Source organism: Puma concolor, chromosome E2 (assembly GCF_028749965.1).
Source record: "Puma concolor isolate L17-30 chromosome E2, mPumCon1.1.hap2, whole genome shotgun sequence".
Lineage (NCBI taxonomy): Eukaryota > Metazoa > Chordata > Mammalia > Carnivora > Felidae > Puma > Puma concolor.
The window spans coordinates 46,751,123-46,758,763 of NC_141681.1; positions in this window are offsets into that span (position 1 = coordinate 46,751,123).

Consider the following 7,641-nt stretch of genomic DNA (forward strand, 5'->3'; position numbering starts at 1 on the left):
GGGCAACTTTTCTTATATAACAAAAAAAATCTGCAGAGAGACACCCCAGGCTGGAACAACATAACCACGATGTCATCTGTGTCCCAGGCTCCACTATTTCTGCTCTGCCATCCTTAGTGTGAAGTGTAATTTGTCTTATGCCATGTCCCCAGATCCCTGGGCAGTAATTGTGGCTTTTTTTTACTCACACCCCCCTTTCTTGGGCAACATCCCACACTCTACTTCCATACCGAATTTCCCTTTCATTTCCCACTGGGGGATGCGGTGCCATGCAGAATTGATCCTTATGAGCCTGATGGCAAGGCCATCAGCATTCAAGTACAGCAGGTCTCTGTGGTACCAGCCTTGCACTGTGTGCCTAGCACTGGCGGTGCCTGTGCCCAGCATCAGCAGCAACTGTTCTCCTTGGAGGGGTCTAATGGTTTAATTCCTGACCACATAGCCTCCAAGCCTCATTATCTGGCCCTCATACACAGAGAGAGTGAGTTATTCAGTATCTTTTAACAAATCCTGTTTGGGGTTAAAATTAGCAAGAGTAGGTTGTTCTGTTTGCATCCAAGTACTGTGACTGGTACAAAGAAGTGGCATTGGATGTGGTAGCAAGCAGCAGACCTTAAGGAAATGAGATTATGGGACTGTTTTTGTGGCCTGGTTGGATTTAAAGGCCAGCAGAGACCAAGAAAAACAATTAACAGCTAGAAATAAGGTGGTTACAGTTAAGGGCAGCAGGGTCTGAAGGTTGATTAATGATAATTTAGGCTGGGACTAGGATGAGGCAAGTGAGATACTTGCCATGGGTGTAAAATGTAAAATCACACCAAAAAAATTCAGTAATCAAAATAAATAATATTTTAACACAGTATTTTTTTCATTCAAAATTAGTACCCAAACGCCCCATGAACAAAATATCAGTATCATGCCAAGCCATATTGAAGCCTGAGGCTAAAAGAAAACATTAATACTGATTCTGTCTTTCTTTAAAATTTTGATATTTTGCACCCTACTCTCAATTTGACCCACAGGGACCATTAGCACTGAACGGACCACAAAATCCAACTTGACCTGTACAGCAGTCAAAATCTAGCTCTGGTGGTGAAGGCCTTGCCCAGTTTCAAGCATGCCAGTAAGACCTGGAGAGTAGAAAATAGCAGCTTTTTAGCTGCATTGGTAAGACAAATGAATGAAGGCGGTAGGAAATAAAGCCCCAATTACACAGAGACTTGTATTTTCATGGGCTTTCTGCTGCCAGATGTCAGGGTATCTCTCCTCCCAAAGTGAAAGAAAAGTTCCTGAACTTCCCACCATATATCTGTTAAGACAGAGGGCAATGCTTGTTTTCTTTGGATTTTGGAGAGCAGCATGGTTGGGTCTATTTACTCTGTGCTTCATAAGGCTATATGGTCTGAGTGGGACTCAGAGAAAGAGAAGGCTTTGCAGATGGTCCAGGCTGCAATACAAGCTCTTTGACCACTTGGTCCTTAATCAAGGATCCAATGGTATTGAGAATGTCTGTAGCCAATCAGGATGCTGAAGGAGTTTGTGGAAATCCCAAGTAGGAGACACTATGGCAGAGGCCCCTAGGATTTTGGAGTAGATCCACACTCACTTTGATAAGAAATTATCATCCTTTTTTGTGAAATAGCTCTTGCCTTGCATTGGGTCCCTGGTAGAGACTACACACCTATTTATGGTACACAGACAACTGCAACCTGGGTCCATATTATAAGCAGAATGTCATCTGGTCTACCATGTTATTAAGGCAGGATCAACAACATTTCATCAAGTGGAGGGTTATAAATAGGACAGGCCCAAGCAAGTCCTAAAATGTCTCATACCCCCAGTGTGTGTACTCTCATTGCTACTTCTGCCTCTCTCAGAGCTACAGATTCATGAAGAGTTCTGTATGACCAGTTGCAAAAAGTTGAGCCTGATCTCTAGATAATGGCACGATATGCTGACAACCACTAGAAATATACTGCTGGAGATTTGCAACCCCTCATAGGGAGTTTTATAGACTGATTGGGAAGGGAAATTCACCCAATGGCCAGAACTGGGAGAGCTAAATCTCATGTGTGTTCTACATTTAAAAAAGACAGCATGAGGTATCTACACTGATTCATATCCAGAGGTTAGTTTTGAGGATAAATGACTTGAAAAGAGCACACTTGGGAGTACTGATAGCGAGTGCATTTGGGAAGAAGTATGTGGAAGGACCCTTTGGAATGTATCGAGAGAGTGAGAATATTTGTATCTCTTCTCTTTGTCTTACCTCTGTAGAAGTGTTTTGTGATTAAGAGGTGAGGATGACATGCTCTGTGGATATTAGCTTCATCCAGCCACCCCAATGCTTGCTCATTGGGTTCATGAACCATATAGTTATTCACAGTATTAACAATGTGGATTTACCCTTACTAAGGATTACCTCACTACCGTCAGTTTGCTATAGTATCCAACCATGAGCAACAGGATTATGTCATCACCATGTTGACCAGTCAGCTAGATTTCTTCCACTATGAAAGAGGTGATGATTTTTTTTCTCCTTACTGGGGTAGATACTCCTTGGAAATTAAATTTGTTGCCAGCTATGGATATTATGAATTCCTTATTCATGATCATGCTTCCCACATAACATTACTTTGGACCAAAGAGCTTCTTTTATAGTGAAAAAAGTAAAGCAATGGGTTGATGCTCTTGAGATTTGCTGGTTTTATTCAGTGCCTCATCACCCACAAAGCTCAGACATTTTAGAGCTCTACTATTCTAAAACTGTTAAAAACTGAAAAAGACTACCATCTAGAAGACCATACCTTGCAAAGGTGGGTATTGCCCTCACATCCAGTACATGGTCTCATCAGAACCAATATGTGGCATTTTTTTAGGGTCTGGGTACCCAAAATGGAGACTGGGATAGCACCTATTAGTATTAACACCTAATTATCTACCACTAAAATATTTGCTCCCTCCTATTTAAAAAATTACCATCTATGGGCTTTGCTGGTGAGGTCTTAATATTCAAGGAGAAACTATTCCCTCATATTTATTCCATTGAATTCGAAATTGAGAGTGCCACATAGCCATTTTGGTGTCCTCAAAATCACTGAGTAACATGATATAAAGAGAGTTCAGCATTTAATGATTAATTCTGATTTGCACAAGGAAATAATGTTCCTGCTACCCAAAAGGCAGGTAACAGGTTTTCCAGGTAGTTTTAAAAGGTTATTGGCTCGGGGCGCCTGGGTGGCTCAGTCGGTTGAGCTTCCGACTTTGGCTCAGGTCATGATCTCACAGCCTGTAAATTCAAGCCCTGTGTTGGGCTCTGTGCTGACAGCTCAGAGCCTGGAACCTGCTTCAGATTCTGTGTCTCCCTCTCTCTCTGTCCCTCCCCTGCTCATGTTCTGTCTCTCTGTCTCAAAAAGAAATAAAAACATTAAAAAAAAAAAAAAGGTTATTGGCTCTACCTATATTTTCTTTCATACTTTGTCTTCTACAGATTCATAATGTATTAGAAATTTATTATTACCTGTCACCCATCCCTCTATTATTTTATAAGGGGCATATTATTTATATCTTAAAAAAAATTTTTTTATGTTTATTTATTTTGGAGAGAGAGAGAGGCAGAGTGTGAGCAGGGGAGGGGAAGAGAGAGAGAGGGAGACACAGAATCCGAAGTAGGTTCCAGGCTCTGAGCTGTCAGCACAGAGCCCGACATGGGGCTTGAACTCACGAACCGCGAGATCATGACCTGAACCAAAGTCAGACACTTAACTGACTTAAAGCACGCCATATCTTAACCAATTATTCCACAAGATAGGATCGTGACAGAACCAGAAAATGAATGAACATCACCTAGAAATTCCAAATGTGAAGTTAGATGTATTGACTAATGTTACCTGGGATTCACTCTTTTGGAGACTGCATATTTTGATTTGTACAAGTTACAGTTGCATTATTTGAGGGAGCATTTTTGTTTATTTGCTTGTTTATTTGGTTTATGTTTGGAGGGAGAGTACATACTGATGTTGGGCAACAAAGGGATGGACTGTAGTGGGCATTAGTCATGCCTTCTGGCTGCCTGGCACATTTTGCACACCCTGTATTCACGGGGTTTACTACATTATGAGACCCATCTCCTGAAGCTCCTAACCAGAAACTCCCCTCAAGGTAAGGTACCCTTGGCTCAGAGAAGAATGATGTGGAGAATAAAGACATACATAGAACTAATTCTGCTGAGTGTCAAAAAGATGCACCAGAGGCCATAGTCCTAACTGCTATATCCCATATCTTTGTTAGCAATACAAGCTGTGGTACCTGTGCACAGTGGAGGTAGAAGTAGCAGTAGGCAATCTGGGCTACTGCAGAATCTTCCAAACTGATCTTACTTTTTCGCTTGTCTTCTTCCCCTCGACTCATAAAAAGCAGCAAAAGGGATCCTGTTAAAAAGTTAATTAAATGATGTCACTCCTCTTTTCAAAATCCTCTATGGGTCTCATTCACAGTAAAAACTGATGTTCTTGGGGGTGCCTGGGTAGCTTAGTTGGTTAAGTGTCTGACTTCAGCTCAGGTCATGATCTCATAGTTCATGAGTTCAAGCCCCATGTCAGGCTCTGTGCTAACAGCTCAGAGCCTGGAGCCTACTTCAGATTCTGTGTCTCCCTCTCTCTCTGCCCTCCCCTGCTTGCATGCTCACTCTCTCTTTCTCTCTCTCTCTGTCAAAAATAAATAAACATTAAAAAAAACTGATGTTCTTTTTTAAATTTTTTTAATTTATTTTTAAGACAGAGAGAGACAGAGCACGAGTGGGGATGGGGCAGAGAGAGAGGGAGACACAGAATCTGAAGCAGGCTCCAGGCTCTGAGCACAGAGCCTGACGCAGGGTTCGAACTCACAAATTGTGAGATCATGACCTGAGCTGAAGTTGGACACTTAACCAACTGAGCCACCCAGGTGCCCCCAAAATCTGATGTTCTTAGAATGGTCTTCAAGGTCTGCAACCTGGCTCCCTCATCACCTCTTTGACCTCATCTCCTTATCATTTTTATCCTGGCTCACTCTACTCCCACTGCACTGGATTCTTTGATATTCCTAAAAGTCTTTGTATCTGTGGTTCGTTCTTTCTGGACACTCCCTAGACGCTCACATGATTCATATAATATTCATGTTTTATAATATTCATAGTATTGGCTACATAAGTTTCCTCTTCTATGAAATGCCTCTTTGTATCTTTTGCTGTATATGTATTGGGTTTGTTACGCTTTACTTTTTTTTAAGATTTTATTTTTAAGTAATCTCCACACCCAACGGGAGGCTCGAAGGCACAACCCCAAGATCAAATGTCGTATGCTCCACCGACTGAGCCAGTCAGGTGCCCCTTGTTACGCTTTACTAAATGATTTGGAGTTGTTCCTGCTACCAGTCTCCTATAGGCTTGTATTCTATCTGTCCCAGTTTATAACTTATCTTTTCATTCTCTTTACTGTCATTTGAGGAACAGAAGTACTAATTTTAAGATAGTCATGGGGCGCCTGGGTGGCGCAGTCGGTTAAGCGTCCGACTTCAGCCAGGTCACGATCTCGCGGTCCGTGAGTTCGAGCCCCGCATCAGGCTCTGGGCTGATGGCTCCGAGCCTGGAGCCTGTTTCCGATTCTGTGTCTCCCTCTCTCTCTGCCCCTCCCCCGTTCATGCTCTGTCTCTCTCTGTCCCAAAAATAAATAAACGTTGAAAAAAAAATTAAAAAAAAAAAAAGATAGTCAAATTTATTACTCTCATATTTCTTTTATTTATTTTAAGGGGGGGGGGGAGCAAGCGTGTGAGCAGGGGAGGGGCAGAGAGGGAGAGAATCCCAAGCAGGCTCCGCACTGTTAGTGTGGAGCCCAGTGGGATCCAATCCCACGAACCACAAGATCATGATCTGAGCCTTCATCAAGAGTCAGAGGCTTAACTGAATGATCCACCCAGGTGCCCCTCTTTGGGAGTATTTAATAGGACTTTAGTAGAATGTGATGGAATTAAAGCTTAGTTAATGTTTTCAGTCCTCCTGGCATCCTAATTTTAGGTTAGATTTTCTTCTGGATATCACTTTGGTCCATCCCTTAGATTTTTCATGTATATAGTACTATCATTTCCCTCTTCATTCTAAATAGTTCGCAACATCCCATATTATGTTGTCCTTAACCCAAGGGTTATTCAGATGTGTGTATTTTAATGTACATGCATTTGGAACATTTTACATATTCTGTTGTCTGTTGTTGGTTTCTATCTTCATTTTTATGTAGTCTGAGACACGGCATATGTGATATCAGTTTGGGGGCTTTATGATGTCTTTTATGGCCTACTTTTTGGAGAATTTTTATGATTGTTCCATGTATGTTTGAAAAAATGTAATTTTCTGGTTAAAAATAAAATGTAGATATATATCAAACAAATTAGCTATGTTATCCCAATATAGTCTTATACCTACTTTTCTTCTATTTGATCTGTTTCTGAAAGATATGTTAGTTACTGTGATTGTGAGTTCCTCAAAATTTCCGTTTTACCAGCTTTTGCTGTATATATTTCAGAGCTATATGGTTAGATAAACTTTATTAGTGTTGTATGCTCTTGGTAGCTGCATCTTATTAAAACATGGAACATCTCTGTTAATAGTGTTTGCTTTGAAATTTGTATAATCTAATACTATCAACACACCTGCTTTCTTCTTGATAATATGCCCTTGTAAATGATTCTTAAATTCATTTCCTTTTTAAATTTTTACTGTGAAATTTTCACACAAATACTAAAGAAATGAGAACATTATAATGAGCTTCATGTACCTATCAGCTGCTTTCATCATTTACCAACATTCTGTTATTTTTGTTTTATCCTTTTACCCTCCTCCATGAAGTTTTTTAAGCTGACATTTTGCTAGTATTCCCACATAAATCACTAAAAGATTAAGTCTTCTGGTAAACATAATCATATTACCAACAAAATTAACCGTAATTCTTGGGCCTCTGGTAAAAAAGTGCGTTCACTAATAGACTTCCACAGATTTTTCCTTAAACCAGTTTTGGGAGAAGAAAGACAAGCTGGTGAAAGCACAGTCCAACCCTGTAACTGGCCCAGTTTTGAAGCTAAAGCCCAGAGAGGGGCATAAATAGCCTGAAGACACCCAGCACGCCCACATCAGCGCTTAGGTCTGGTTCCCTCAAAACACTTCCCACCGCTGCGACTGCTAAAAGACTTTCAGTAGCACCTCCTACCACTGTCAGACAGAACGTCCTGGCAGAAGCCAGTATTTAGCTGGGTTTTAAAGAATGTTTAGGAATTCGCCAGATGAAAGGAATTGTGTCTCTACAACCTCCCAGTCATAAGCACCCCCCGTGGACTTTAGGCTTCATGCACATAATAATGACGTTGTTCTTAGATTTTAATTTACAGATAAACAAAAATAGCAGTTTCCCTTACGTGCTTTTCGTCACACGTTGACGATATTAAAAACTATTATTACTTTTGTAATTGTCGCTACTAATGGAAATGAATGAGGATTCGAGGCTCCATTTCCCTCCACCAGCCCTTTGGAAAGTGCCGTCTTGCCCTGGCGGCATCCCTCAGGAGAGAACTCGAAGACACCGACTAGCACCTTATATCCCCGGGGGGGTTTCT